A 16,039-nucleotide genomic window follows, 5' to 3' on the forward strand; every position below is an offset into this window, starting at 1 on the left:
TCTCGCTTGGCCTCTTGGTGCCAAGGGTCGAGCGAAAGGCGGCGGTGACAGGAGGCGCGGCCCCTGGAGTGTGGCCCGCACTACTGAGCATGGACATGCATATTAATCAAAGCTGAAGGAAGACGGGATAGGGAGAGGAGGACGAGGAGGAGGAAGAAGCCAGAGAGAGAGAGGAGAAAGAAGAGAGGGACAGGGGAACGGATGGGAGAACGCGACTGAGGGAGGTATTTCCCTAACGTTCCCATCGCAGATTCCCCAATGCCTAGCGGCCCTCCACTTCTCCAACTGAACTTGGGAACTTGCACGTTAGAAACAGGAAGTCGTGGGCTGGGAAATCCTCCTTTTTTTGGTTCCTCTCCTCCCTTCCCCCGCTCCAGACCCTCCATCCTATATTCCCTCAGCAACACCTGCAGCGGCCGGGCTGCCTACCCCAGGGGCGAACCGGCTCAGCTCAGCCTGCGCTCCCGGGGTCCTCCTGCCCAGCCAGACTCCCGTCCACTTTCTCAGCTTAGCCTCACTCTTCCCCACACCGCTCTCTGTTTCCTAAGGCTCCCTCCAGTTCACCGCTCTCAATTTCCAAAGGTTCCCTCTGGCAGCTTCCAGCCGACATCGCCCCCCCCCCCCCGAACTGCCATTCCCGGGAGGGGCTAGAAATTCCCCTGCAACACTCCACTTGTGCCCTTCCCCCATCATCTTAATTTCTGCCCGCGGAGACGCCGCGGCTCTGCAGCGCTTTGCTGATTCACGATGATCGCGGAGGGAAAAGCCTCATTGACTTGTGCCCCTGAAAGCGGCGACTCAAGCGCGAGCGGCTGCGAGGGCACACGTTTTGGGAAACCACCCACCACTGCGCAGCTGAGGTGCTAAATGGCAGGGAGGCTGCCTCTCGTGGCTCTCGGCCGGGGCAGACGGAAAGAAGGAAAGGACCGGGGGAGGGGGGGGGTGCGATGGCAGCGGGAATGACTGCGAGCCCAGTTCTTTGCCACCGAGCCAGCGGCAGCTGGTGGGTGGGCACCTCTCAGGAGGCCTAAAGTCGGTCTCTGCGCCGGGAGCAAACAAAGATGTTTCGTGTGCTCTGCCGCCAGCGCAGTGAGAGAAGGGAAAGCAGCCTACAGGTCTGATCCGGCGCCTTTAACATTTCCGCAAAGCTCTTTTCATTCTGAAGTCTTTGTCCCTCCCAATGGTTCCCGCCTAACCTCGGTTCACTGCCCTCCCTAGAATTTTCAGCCCTTTCATGTAAGCCCTCACGCAGGCTGCAGTGCTGGCGTCCCGCTCTCAGTGCCTGGGCTGCGTCCTAGAGAGGGACAAACTCAGCAGAGCTCACCTGGCGAGTGGGAGTGTTGTTCTCCCACCAGGAAAGAGTCTTTACTTGAAGACCGAGGTATTTAGTTCTAGTCCTCTCAATTCAATTCCTAATTGTTCTTCTGTGTGTGGGGCATGCTGGGGGACTTCCACTCTCCCGGCTTTAATTCAGAGACACGGAATGGCCCCAGAGTGGGTCTTCCTGCCACTTTTTAATGCGAGAAATCCAGTTAATATGATCTAAATTGAGTTGGAGTAATTGAGTTGGAGTAAGAGAGAGAGAGAAAGCGCGTGTGCAGAGAGGGCGTTGCCTCCTCCCCATTTGATGTCTTCTCTTTTGATTCAGACATTCAGGGGAGCTTTGACAGCACTCAAGACTTGGGTTTGCATTAGGACGGTGACCTTGGCTTGGTTACAGAACTTCCATAAGTACATTCGTAAATTATTCCTTTTTCTGATTGAAAAAGAATACATATTAATTGTAGATAATTTAGATAATAAGGACAAGAAAGAGAAGAGAAAAAGGCACCTGCATCCCTGTACTCCCATTGTCTTTGAAAGGTAATCTCTGCTCATAATTTATTGTACATATAGACAATAACCTCTACAATAGGTGGAGGTTAAGGCTGTTGGTCTATAGCCGCTAAGTTGAATTCTTGCTCTATTGCTTATGTTGGGTAGTAACTTAACCTCTTTATGCCACACTTTTCACTTCTGGAAAATGGGAATATTGGTTGTACTTACTCCATGGAGTTGCTGTGAAGATTAAATAGGTTAAAGATGTAGGGCACTTAATACTGTGCTGGAGTATCACAAACAGTAAATGATATTTGTTACATTCTAGTCTTTTCTGACTGAATATGTGTGTGTGTGGGGGGAAGAAAATCAGTCCCTGCCACCCACAAGTTGGCCTAGTATAACCTGCTGGGACTTGGGGTTACTAGGACCTGTCCTGGTACTCACAGCTAAGCTTTGGTGTTCTGTGGAGCAATATCCATTCCCCCAAACACTAAATGGCAGATAAGGTCATTTTGTAACTGTGATGGATCTAGGCAAAATTAGAAACACTCCATAATCATGTCTGAACATGGACAAAACAGGAACTTTATCCAAGCCACAAAAATGATCAAACATGTTTCTACCCTGGCTAATATGAGAGACTACTGTGGCATGTTGAAAAACACATTATAGCTTTAGCCTTGCTCTAGTCTTCTATCCCTTCAGATAAAGATTCAGTAAGATATCCAGTGGCAAAACTATGCAATTTTCCAAGAGCACTGAAACCAGAACAAGCCCCACTGCCTTAAACTTTATCCCAAATCTTTAACATGAGCTCAAATCCTCGAATAAGTCCTTTCTAACAACTACTTCTTGAGCCTCCCTTCAGTTCTCCATGGTGCAAGTTCTCCATGGCTGCAAAGAAAAATGAAACCAACTTGTCCAATTACTGGCATGGTCCTGGTGGTCTTTGGCAGGAGGGCTTTGGCAAGGCATATGCAATGTTTGTTGTTGTTTAGTCGCTCAGTCATGTTTGACTCTTTGCAACCCCATGGACTGCAGCACGCCAGGCTTCCCTGTCCATCATCTCCTGGAGCTTGCTCAAATTCATATCCATTGAGTCGGTAATGCCATCCGACCATCTCGTCCTCCGTTGTCCCCTTCTCCTCCTGTCTTCAATCTTTCCCAGCATCAGAGTCTTTTCTAATAAGTCAGCTCTTCATATCAGGTAGCCAGAGTATTGGAGCTTCAACTTCAGCATCAGTCCTTCCAATGAATATTCAGGATTTATTTCCTTTAGGATTGACTGGTTTGATCTCCTTGCAGTCCAAGAGTGTTCTCCAACATCACAGTTTGAAAGCATCAATTCTTCGGTGCTCAGCCTTCTTTATGGTCCAACTCTCACATTCCATGCATGACTACTAGAAACACCATGTTGTTTAGTCGCTAAGTCATGTCTGACCCTTTGTGACCCCATGGACTGTAGTCTGCCAGGCTTCTCTGTCCATGGGATTTCCCAGGCAAGAATACTGGAGTGGATTGCCATTTCCTTCTTCAGGGAATCTTGTTGACCCAGGATCGAACCTGAGTCTCCTGCTTTGCAGGTGGATTCTTTACCATGAATCACCTGGGAAGCTAAATTCCTTGGTCAAATAAGTTAAGAATTCCTGCTTGGAGGGAAAGGTGGGGAATTTGTGTCATCTGTTACATTTGGAATCAGTCTCTTGGCTCACTATTGCTCAGAGATGCTAGAGGGATTGATCATGGTGTGGAGGGAATGTGGACCCAAAACAAAAGATTTTTTGGTTTGAAAAGGTTAGAAATAAGCATGTCAAGCACTAGCTTTCAATAATCACACCACCATTTTCTGCCTGAGAAACAACAAAATATTTTCATGTATTAATATATATCTTAAACCTAAACTGATCTCTGTCAACCATGAAGTCATTGTACATAGCAGGGTCATGCAAAGGATATTTGGGTGGCTGCAGTTTAGGGTGGTTCATAGCATAGTCTGTTTATCATCACTTTATGCTATCTTAATCTCAATAACCCTGATAGATTTCTAAGTGGTGGGTGCTTCTGCCATCCTAAAAGATGCCATCCAGGTAAGATTTCTGGAGAATGGGAACACATGCAGGGAAGGAAAAAGTGTAACTTTTTTTTTTTCAGAATGGGGAAGGTCCCCTGGCAAACATCATTTGTGTGTGTGTGTGTGTGTGTGTGTGTGTGTGTGTGTGTGTGTGTGTGTGTGTGTATGCCTGTATAAAATATCTACTGGCACTCAGCCCTGTTTTGACCAAAAAACAATTTTATGTAAAGCAACACTGTATTCACAGAAAGTTTACACAAAGGGTGACTTCTAAAGAGAGTTTAAACTTGCAGTTGAAGAGAGAACATGTGTGTGGCATGTCCTAATAGGTTGCTTAAGATAAAGAGGCACACTGCTGTGTGTAGATGATCCCCTCTCAAAAGTGTGCTGATTGGATATCTGAGTATTTCAGGACATCCTGCCAACTCAGTAGGCTCTCAGTATCATCATGAATCTTTTAGAAAAATGATCAATCATGACATAAGAAAAAAAGTCATGCAAAATTATTTTCTTGAATAAACATAGGACTCAGGGCTGAGAGAATGAACGGTATTTCATACACTGATTCAGGAAGAAACATTTTGGAAGACACTACTTGGGTGTCTGGGCTCACTTTGCCATCAGTAGGTTCCATATCTTTGCTTTGCTTTTTTTTCTCCTAAAAAGGTGAAAGCATGGCCTTAACATTTTTCTCTATCTTTCAAAATTCTTCCGTCCTTCAAGGTTCTCTTAAAATCCTAGCTCGTATATCTAATAAGCTTTTTCTGACTGCCAAAACAACATTGATTAATTTAACTCAATTGAACAATTTTATTTGAATTATTTCAGTGAGAAAGTTTCTACTGTGGTCAACAACTAGGAGAAACTGAGCAAGGGATTCCCTGCTATCATGAAATTTTTAGTCTAATGGGTTGAATAAATATACTGAGTGTTAAAATAGGAACCAGAGTAAGGGAAATGTTTAGAGGAGAGGTCACAACCAAAAAGACATAGATGATATCTGGTTGGTCTCCAGTCTCAGAGTACTTTTAGCCTAGAGTTAACATCTTGCTGTTTTGAGCTTCTTTGTTATCTAGTGTTATTGATATCTACATGTTAATGAGATGTAAATGTTGTGTCAGTTTTTGATAGGCTTTTGATTGCTGGGCTAGGCTGATAGATGTCCCCTTCTCTCTTCCCTTGTAATGGTCCTAAAGTTTTGAGCTTGGTCAAAGAAGATGACCACTTCTCATTCTGGGGATTCCTGAGTAATGTCACTTTATTGAAATTTAAGTGCAACTCAGGTTTTTCTTTAAGTTAAACTAGCTTTAAGTTTAGGTACTTTATTCACTTTCAGAACTATGGACAGATCCATTCAAACCGACTTACTCCTCCCTTTTCCAGCCTCCATCACTTCTATATTGGTTTTAAGGAAATTTTAGAGCTAAAGAGTTTCTTTGAACTAATATAATCAAGGGGTTGATAACTTTTTCTAAACCAGGTTAATTAAAATGGAAATAAATGTAAACAGACAACTAAATTCAATATGATCATATTTAAAATTGTGCCTAATAATTTTATTCATTAGTGATATGTTTGTATCGGGGGCAACATTTAAAGGAAAACATTAGAACTAATTCTAGAATATAATCTTTTGAAGTTTAGGAGCGATTATTCTGAAAACCCTGCATTCAGATGGGAATACCTTTCCTTTTCTCCTTTGCTTTGCGCTTCTCTTCTTTTCCCAGATATTTGTAAGGCCTCCTGAGACAGCCATTTTGCTTTTTTGCATTTCTTTTCCATGGGGGTGGTCTTCATCTCTGTCTCCTGTACAATGTCACGAACCTCTGTCCATAGTTCATCAGGCACTCTGTCTATCAGATCTAGTCCCTTAAATCTATTTGTCACTTCTACTGTATGATCATAAGGGATTTGATCTAGGTCATACCTGAATGGTCTAGCGGTTTTCCCTACTTTCTTCAATTTAAGTCTGAATTTGCCAATAAGGAGTTCAGGATCTGAGCCACAGTCTGCTCCCAGTCTTGTATTTGCTGACTGTATAGAGCTTCTCCATCTTTGGCTGCAAAGAATATAATCAATCTGATTTCAGTGTTGACCATCTGGTGATGTCCATGTGTACAATGCAAAGAAATAGAGGAAAACAAAAGAATGGGAAAGACTAGAGATCTCTTCAAGAAAATGAGAGATACCAAGGGAACATTTCATGCAAAGATGGGCTCGATAAAGGACAGAAATGGTAGGGACCTAACAGAAGCAGAAGATATTAAGAAGAGGTGGCAAGAATACACAGAAGAACTGTACAAAAAAGATCTTCATGACCCAGATAATCACGATGGTGTGATCACTCACCTAGAGCCAGACATCCTGGAATGTGAAGTCAAGTGGGCCTTAGAAAGCATCACTATGAACAAAGCTAGTGGAGGTGATGGAATTCCAGTTGAGCTATTTCAAATCCTCAAAGGTGATGCTGTGAAAGTGCTGCACTCAATATGCCAGCAAATCTGGAAAACTCAGCAGTGGCCACAGGACTGGAAAAGGTCTGTTTTCATTCCAATCCCAAAGAAAGGCAATGCCAAGGAATGCTCAAACTACCACACAATTGCACTCATCTCACACACTAGTAAAGTAATGCTCAAAATTCTCCAAGCCAGGTTTCAGCAATACGTGAACCGTGAACTTCCAGATGTTCAAGCTGGTTTTAGAAAAGGCAGAGGAACCAGAGATCAAATTGCCAATATCCGCTGGATCATCGAAAAAGCAAGAGAGTTCCAGAAAAACATCTATTTCTGCTTTATTGACTATGCCAAAGCCTTTGACTGTGTGGATCACAATAAACTGTCGAAAATTCTGAAAGAGATGGGACTACCAGACCATCTGACCTGTCTCTTGAGAAACCTGTATGCAGGTCAGGAAGCAACAGTTAGAACTAGACATGGGACAACAGACTGGTTCCAAATAGGAAAAGGAGTACATCAAGGCTGTATATTGTCACCCTGCTTATTTAACTTATATGCACAGTACATCATGAGAAACGCTGGGCTGGAAGAAACAAAAGCTGGAATCAAGATTGCCTGGAGAAATATCAATAACCTCAGATATGTGGATGACACCACCCTTATGGCAGAAAGTGAAGAAGAACTAAAGAGCCTCCTGATGAAAGTGAAAAAGGAGAGTGAAAACGTTAGCTTCAAGCTCAACGTTCAGAAAACTAAGATCATGGCGTCTGGTTCCATCACTTCATGGGAAATAAATGGGGAACAGTGGAAACAGTGTCAGACTTTATTTTTGGGGGCTCCAAAATCACTGCTGATGGTGATTGCATCCATGAAATTAAAAGACGCTTACTCCTTGGAAGGAAGGTTATGGCCAACCTAGATAGCATATTTAAAAGCAGAGACATTACTCTGCCAACAAAAGTCCGTCTAGTCAAGACTATGGTTTTTCCAGTGGTTATGTATGGATGTGAGAGTTGGGCGGTGAAGAAAGCTGAGCGCTGAAGAATTGATGCTTTTGAACTGTGGTGTTGGAGAAGACTCTTGAGAGTCCCTTGGACTGCAAGGAGATCCAATCAATCCATCCTAAAAGAGATCAGTCCTGGGTGTTCATTGGAAGGACTGATGTTGAAGCTGAAACTCCAATACTTTGGCCACCTCATGCGAAGAGTTGAGTCATTGGAAAAGACCCTAATGCTGGGAAGGATTGGGGGCAGGAGGAGAAGGGGACAACAGAGGATGAGATGGTTGGATGGCATCATCGACTCGATGGACATGGGTTTGTGTAGACTCTGGGAGTTGGTGATGGACAGGGAGGCCTGGCGTGCTGTGATTCATGGGGTCGCAGAGAGTCGGACATGACTGAGTGACTGAACTGAACTGAACTGATTCTGACAACTCACAGGAATGATAGAAAATGGGGAAAAGAATATTTTCATGTGTTTTACGTGCAAAGTTTAACCCTAGGCACTTTCCCCTATCTTAGCCTATGTAATTTGCAAAAATCACTCTGTGAGCTATTAAGTATTGTCAAACCCATTTTAAAGAGAGGAAATTGAGGATTAAGGAGATTAACTGTCTTGTGCAGTGTTGTACTCTAATGGAAGTATAAATAGAATCCAGTCCTATCTGATATAAAAATTCGTGTTTATCTTTTGAATCATTCTTTTAAGCAGAAAATCACTTAATTCCTTTTTCTAAAATACTTTGACTTGATATCATACTGTCAGTCAGAAACATTGTAATCAGATAATATAATATGCCCTGAATATTATAAATAATTTGATGCTATTTCTGTATTTGCCATTCATTTAATAGTCCTGTAAAGTGGCAATATCAATGGCCAATCCATTAATCAGTTTTTCAGTGTTTGTATTCATTTCTGATGTTGGTACTCCTTAGAGGAGTTCTGTGGACCAACAAAAATATTGTTATGGAACCCAAAGTGTTTGCTGATCTAATCCAACCCACTCTTTTTGCAGATGGCAAAACTTCTGCAGTCCTTGTCTGGATTCTACCAAGAAAAATCCCTCAAAATATTAAAAGGGAAAACTGTCAAGTGGTTTCCAAAATACATAGCAGAAAAAGCAACCAAATAGACTCTGATCTTATGCCTGTTGAAATTCTTCCATTTTTTAGTGGCTCACCACTAGTCATTAGACTGCAAAGGGAAAGATTCTTTAATTCTTTTCCTCTCCTTTGCTGTATAAAGTGAACAGAGACCATTATAATCACCAGATGCATTGTCTTATGTATGAGCACAGGGGACATGAGAAAGCAGGGAGTTTCCTAATACAGTTCTTAGCTTCAGGGCAGTCTTTCTTTGATGTTTATATACTTAATCCCTTTAAAAATTGGACTCCAGAGCATAACCTAAGAACAAAGCACTTCATCCCTTCTGTTATTAGAACTGTGTACTTCTTGCTTTGACTTTTGAAAATAGAGAGCTACAAGGCATTCTGTTCCCCATGGCTGATCACTTCCTTCTAGTGAATGGCATGATGTTGGTGAATTAATTAATAGTAAAATCTGATTTACATATTCACAAATATTAGAATTGTAGAAAAGTTACATCAGGAGGCAGCTCCTAGGAGAGTGTAAATGAGAGAAGAAAAAAAAAATCAAAGGATCCTTTTTCAGACAAAGCACACGACTTGGCATTTCTAGGGCTGTTTTGCTTCTACCTTCAGGCATCTTCTGAATATTGTAAAGGGGATTATTCTACATGTGAAAAGCCTTTTCTACCATGAGTTGAAAGGTTTAGCCTCGGGTGAATGCCATTACTTCCTGTGGTCCACCTTCAGCAGAAACTGAAGTTGTTTGGCTACTGGCCTAGCCATCAGCAAATATGGCCTTCCATCTAGCTCTGTCTCATCACTGGATTTCAGATTTCTGTCCATAAAAATCAGAATAATAAAGATGATGGTGTCTCCAGGGCAGGGAGATTTTGGGGTATAAAACATGATAATGAATATGAAGTGCTTTGAAACAACCATACCCATTATTGAGCTTGATAAGTCCAAGGTATCTTGCTAAATATGGAGAATGAAGATGTGTAAAGACCTTACTTTTGAGGTGTCTACATTACAGTGGCCAGAGGCCAACTAGTGAAACAAGAAAATTGTGTAGTGTGGCAAGGATATTGGTGCTATGGGACCAGTGAGACGGTTCCTCTAACCCAATCTGAAAAGCAGAGGTAGGATTTGGAAAGGCTGCAAAGAGTGTGTGTGGAGCTGCTATCTGGTGCTCCATCCTTACCCTCTTGGCCTGCTCTAGAAGTTCACTCTAGGTAGTTCCTATATATACTGATGGCTTCCTCTCTCTGGCTGAGATATTCTCTGACCACGGCAGGCACGCTGGAAGCGCCAGAGAGCCAACACCTCTAGGAGTGACCCTCAATTAATGAGGGACAGGAAAAAAAATACCCCAATGTCTTTGGCTCTGTAGGACAACTCAGAGAGGTGTTTCACACAGGCTCTCAAAGACACTGCAGTGAATTGACCCCTTCCCTCAGTTGCCCACAGTAAGAACCCAACTGTGAACACACCCTTTACTGACTTTTCTCTCTTCTCTATCTCCTTTTCCACTCCCTCACTCTGTTTTCTGAAAATCCCATCCAAAATAAACCACTCACCCCCACATCTTGGTTTCAGGATCTGTCTTTGAGGGAACCCATCTGAAAACAGGAGATGACATCCAAATGGAATCTCAAAGGTTAGCAGTTAGTCAAGCCTAGTGAATTTTATGGTATGTAAATTATACTTCAGTAAATCTGTTTGGAGAAAGAATTGGCCAACCTACCATGGAGGAAAGAATATTTCCTGCAGAGAGAATAACATTTGAAATGATAAGGGTGGCCATAGAGAGTTTAGCTTCTGCCGGCAGTGAATTGTCATTTTTTTGGTCTAAGAAAGTTTTTATATCTCCTTCACTTTGAAGCATAGCCTGTTGTGGGAACTACAGATAGTTCAAGATGGATGGGCAGTAGTTTGCAACAGTAGAGAGGAGCTGGGTTAAAATGGGACTTATAAGCCTAGATGAAGAGCTTTGTGTTGATTCTGAAGGTCTTGGGGAGTCATTTCAGGGCTTTAAACAGGAGAGTTTATGGCCAGGTTTATGCTTTATGAAGTTATACCAGTGGCCACGTGGAAGGTGGATAAAGGGGCAGCAAGACTGGAGGTCATGATAATAAATGCCTGAAGCAAGGTGGAGGTCAGTGGGACTGAGAGCAAGAGAAGGACTGATACGTTTTTAGGGAGATAGAATTGATAGGACTGATGTGATTGCAGAATGGAGCTAAGTCACTGCATCCTGAGTTTTGAAGACAGTTTCATTCCAAAGAGCTAGTCTAAACTGTATCCAACCTTAGAACTTTCAGTTTATTTTGCCAAATTCTATTGGAGAACAGAGCTTCTTGCCAGGGTAAAGGAAGAAGGGAAAAATGGACTGTGCTAAACTCTAAGCTACACCAAGTAGGGATTGAATGTAATGGTTTGGACATAAGAGTTGGACAAGAGAGGTCAGTAACCTGGAGGAGACAACAGTGTGGAGGCTAAAGTCAATTAGGTCAGATCCATAATTTGGTGATTCATGTGGATTGAATTATATCATAAGGCCAGTTTGCTTAAATGAGACAACTTCATTGCAGGGAGAAAGAAAAGGAGATAAATAAGGAGGAGGTGCTGGGAGTAGGGAGGAAAGTGAAATGTATGGCCTTCATGAGTGAAATTTCCCAGAAACCTCCCTCTTTGGTTCATCTCAGTTCTCTTCTTTGTGGTGCACCCCTGAGGATTTCCCCTCTGATAACCTTTTAGAACCCATCCCTGAAGGTGACCAAAGACCATACCAAACACAAGGCCCCATTCCTTGGTGGAAACTTATATTTTTGTTAGGAAACACACATGCAGGCAACATGTGGGTACTTTGATTTATACAATTAACAATCACATTGAAGAGAATAGACACCAACATTTTATAGTATTAGACTTTCATTCTTTCATTGATATCTGTATGGGGACACTGTAAATATTAGACAATTTTAATGAAATATTTTTAATCCTATTATGAATTATGCTGCTATGAACATTTGTGTATAAATTTTTTTATGGATGTGTGTTCTTTCTTCTTTTGGTTACATATAGAAATGTAATAGCTGGGTCATGTAGTAACTCCATGCTTAACAATTTGAGGGACTACTGAACTGTTTTCCAAAGGGCTTGAACCATTTTACATTAGCGCCAGCAATGTTTTTTTTTTTGTTTCTTTGCTTGTTTGTTTTAAACATTATTTATGCTAGTTTTTTTCTCTACTTATTATTAGATGGTGAGTGAGTGTGAGTGATACAATGATCTCTGTTCATTTCCAAGGCAAACCATTCAATATCATGGTAATCCAAGTCTATGCCCCTACCACTAATGTCGAAGAAGCTGAAGTTGAACGATTCTGTGAAGACCTACAAGACCTTCCAGAACTAACACCCAAAAAAGATGTCCTTTTCATTATAGGGGACTGGAATGCAAAAGTAGGAAGTCAAGAAACACCTGGCGTAACAGGCAAGTTTGGCCTTGGAGTACAGAATGAAGCAGGGCAAAGGCTAATAGGGTTTTGCCACCAGAACGCACTGGTAATAGCAAACACCCTATTCCAACAACACAAGAGAAGACTCTACACGTGGACATCACCAGATGGTCAACACCGAAATCAGATTGATTATATTCTTTGCAGCCAAAGATGGAGAAGCTCTATACAGTCAGCAAAAACAAGACCGGGAGCAGACTGTGGCTCAGATCATGAACTGCTTATTGCCAAATTCAGACTTAAATTGAAGAAAGTAGGGAAAACCACTAGTCCATTCAGGTATGACCTAGATCAAATCCCTTATGAGTATACAGTGGAAGTGACAAATAGATTTAAGGGACTAGACCTGATAGACAGAGTGCCTGAGGAACTATGGACAGAGGTTCGTGACATTGTACAGGAGACAGGGATCAAGAAAATTCTCATGGAAAAGAAATGCAAAAAAAGCAAAATGGCTGTCTGAGGAGGCCTTACAGATAGCTGGGAAGAGAAGAGAAGTGAAAAGCAAAGGAGAAAAGGAAAGATATTCCCATCTGAATGCAGAGTTCCAAAGAATAGCAAGGAGAGATAAGAAAGCCTTCCTCAGCGATCAGTGCAAAGAAATAGAGGAAAACAACAGATTGGGAAAGACTAGAGATCTCTTCAAGAAAATTAGAGATACCAAAGGAACATTTCAGGCAAAGATAGGCTTGATAAAGGACAGAAATGGTATGGACCTAACAGAAGCAGAAAATATTAAGAAGAGGTGGCAAGAATACACAGAAGAACTGTACAAAAAAGATCTTCACGACACAGATAATCACGATGGTGTGATCACTCACCTAGAGCCAGATATCCTGGAATGTGAAGTCAAGTGGGCCTTAGAAAGCATCACTATGAACAAAGCTAGTGGAGGTGATGGAATTCCAGTTGAGCTATTTCAAATCCTCAAAGGTGATGCTGTGAAAGTGCTGCACTCGATATGCCAGCAAATCTGGAAAACTCAGCAGTGGCCACAGGACTGGAAAAGGTCAGTTTTCGTTCCAATCCCAAAGAAAGGCAATGCCAAAGAATGCTCAAACTACCACACAATTGCATTCATCTCACACACTAGTAAAGTAATGCTCAAAATTCTCCAAGCCAGGCTTCAGCAATACGTGAACCGTGAACTTCCAGATGTTCAAGCTGGTTTTAGAAAAGGCAGAGGAACCAGAGACCAAATTGCCAATATCTGCTGGATCATCAAAAAAGCAAGAGAGTTCCAGAAAAACATCTATTTCTGCTTTATTGACTATGCCAAAGCCTTTGACTGTGTGGATCACAAGAAACTGTGGAAAATTCTGAAAGAGATGGGACTACCAGACCATCTGACCTGTCTCTTGAGAAACCTGTATGCAGGTCAGGAAGCAACAGTTAGAACTGGACATGGAACAACAGACTGGTTCCAAATAAGAAAAGGAGTACATCAAGGCTGTGTATTGTCACCCTGCTTATTTAACTTATATGCACAGTACATCATGAGAAACGCTGGGCTGGAAGAAACACAAGCTGGAATCAAGATTGCTGGGAGAAATATCAATAACCTCAGATATGTGGATGACACCACCCTTATGGCAGAAAGTGAAGAAGAACTAAAGAGCCTCTTGATGAAGGTGAAAGAGGAGAGTGCAAAAGTTGCCTTAAAGCTCAACGTTCAGAAAACTAAGATCATGGCATCTGGTGCCATCACTTCATGGCAAATAGATGGGGAAACAGTGGAAACAGTGTCAGACTTTATTTTTTTGGGCTCCAAAATCACTGCTGATGGTGATTGCAGCCATGAAATTAAAAGACGCTTACTCCTTGGAAGGAAGGTTATGATCTACCTAGATAGCATATTTAAAAGCAGAGACATTACTTTGCCAACAAAAGTCCGTCTAGTAAAGGCTATGGTTTTTCCAGTGGTCATGTATGAATGTGAGAGTTGGACGGTGAAGAAAGCTGAGCACCGAAGAATTGATGCTTTTGAACTGTGGTGTTGGAGAAGACTCTTGAGAGTCCCTTGGACTGCAAGGAGATCCAATCAATCCATCCTAAAAGAGATCAATCCTGGGTGTCCATTGGAAGGTCTGGTATTGAAAGTGAAACTCCAATACTTTGGCCACCTCATGCGAAGAATTGACTCATTGGAAAAGATCCTAATGCTGGGTAGGATTGGGGACGGGAGGAGAAGGGGACAACAGAGGATGAGATGGTTGGATGGCATAACCGACTCGATGGACATGGGTTTGGGTAGACTCCGGGAGTTGGTGATGGACAGAGAGGCCTGGCGTGCTGCAATTCATGGCGTCGCAAAGAGTCGGACACGACTGAGCGATTGAACTGAACTGAACTGAGTGTAAGTGAAGTCGCTCTGTCGTGTCTGACTCTTTGTGACCCTGTGGACTACAGCCTACCAGGCTCCTCTGTTCATGGTATTTTCCAGGCCAGAGTACTGGAGTGGGTTGCCATTTCCTTCTCCAGGGAATCTTCCCGACCCAGGGATCGAAACCAGGTCTCCCGCAGTGTAGGCAGACGCTTTACCATCTGAGCCATGAGGGAAGACCATTATTAGATGATAGTTTCACTGCTGCTGCTGCTGCTGCGTCACTTCAGTCGTGTCCAACTCTGTGCGACCCCATAGACGGAAGCCCACTAGGCTCCGCTGTCCCTGGGATTCTCCAGGCAAGAACATTGGAGTGGGTTGCCGTTTCCTTCTCCAATGCATGAAAGGAAAAGTGAAAGTGAAGTTGCTCAGTCGTGTCCGACCCTTAGCGACCCCATGGACTGCAGCCTACCAGGCTCTTCTGTCCATGGGATTTTCCAGGCAAGAGTACTGGAGTGGGGTGCCATTGCCTTCTCCGATAGTTTCACAGAATCTTGCAATTTCTTTCTGGATTTGTCTGTCTTTTAAATTCTCCCTTTTTGGTGAAAGAGTTTTTTTTTTTTTTTTTTTACATCTCAAAATGTTAGTTGAAAATACCCATGATATCATAAGAAAAATTCAAATAATGGATTGTCTAGAAAATACACTAGATTGGACTACTTACTATATTACTTAGATACATGTGGAAGCTCATTGTTTGGGGATTTTGAATTTCAAATTGTGAGGTCCACGTCTTACCTGGGATGCCCAAACCTCCACAGAATCACCAATCTGAGAGCATTCCTTTAAGTCATGGAACAGCAAAGATGGCAGTTGGGGCCATTGGGGCCACTATCTTTGCTCTCTCATTTTACAATCAGAAGGGGAAAGAAAGGACGGGGAGGCCAAAAGAAAATGAAAAACTCAGAGAGAGCTGTGGGAAGATCATAAAGACCTAATGTGCCAACTATCCTTTATAGCTCTGAAGGTAGCCAGAGGCGTTAGTGCCTGAGGTACCATAGTGGGTCTGGTTTGAACCTACTTGGAAACTTGTCAAATTCACTTCTTATCCTTTCTCCAGTTGAAAATACTTACCCCAATTCACTCATTCCAGTTCCACCCTACATTTATCCATCCAGTCCCCATCAATCTAGCCCGTGGGTGGTGAGGAAAATTAAGGAGTGGGGAAAAGAGAATAATAAGAACATATGTGTTCATGACCCTTCCTCTACTTCTGCACCTCCCTATTTATTATCAGCCCTGTGGGCATTCTGTTTAATTTGCCTCACCCGAAGCGATAACACTTTGGTTTCCATTAAGCAGTTGTATTACCTAAGTCATGGTAATGAACTCCCCTATAGAACAATAAAGGTGAAATAAGGTGATGACAGAATCCCACAGGAAGGACTATTAACTCATGTTATTAAGTGATGCTTTCTTGGTGAAAATTCCCTCCACTGTAATATTTCATTATTAATAGTCGTTGGGAGTTTAAAGGAAAGAAATACCTTTTTATATCTCTGGCTTGGTCTCCTGGTACTCATAAAAGAATCTGGGCTATGCTTTATGGTGCCAAAACCCACCAGTCAATCCAGTCAATATGGTAATAGAACAACAACCAACCACATTTACTTGGCATTATACATATAAAACAGCTAATTGTTTGAGTGAAATATTCACATGCAAATCGGTTATTTTGATATCATATGGGCACGG

General features: G+C 42.4%; 1 long non-coding RNA gene across 1 annotated transcript in view; it reads left to right on the top strand.

The window, feature by feature from the left end:
* Positions 1-890: 890 nt before the first annotated feature.
* LOC145537167 (uncharacterized) overlaps positions 891-16,039 on the top strand; it is a 966,757-nt gene continuing 951,608 nt past the window's right edge. Inside the window, exon 1 of the long non-coding RNA XR_014076245.1 lies at positions 891-1,115. This is a non-coding gene — a long non-coding RNA (uncharacterized LOC145537167). The remainder of the gene's footprint in view (positions 1,116-16,039) is intronic.

This window comes from Giraffa tippelskirchi, chromosome X (genome assembly GCF_054371585.1).
Source record: "Giraffa tippelskirchi isolate mGirTip1 chromosome X, T2T-mGirTip1v1.2.pri, whole genome shotgun sequence".
In the NCBI taxonomy this organism is placed as follows: domain Eukaryota; kingdom Metazoa; phylum Chordata; class Mammalia; order Artiodactyla; family Giraffidae; genus Giraffa; species Giraffa tippelskirchi.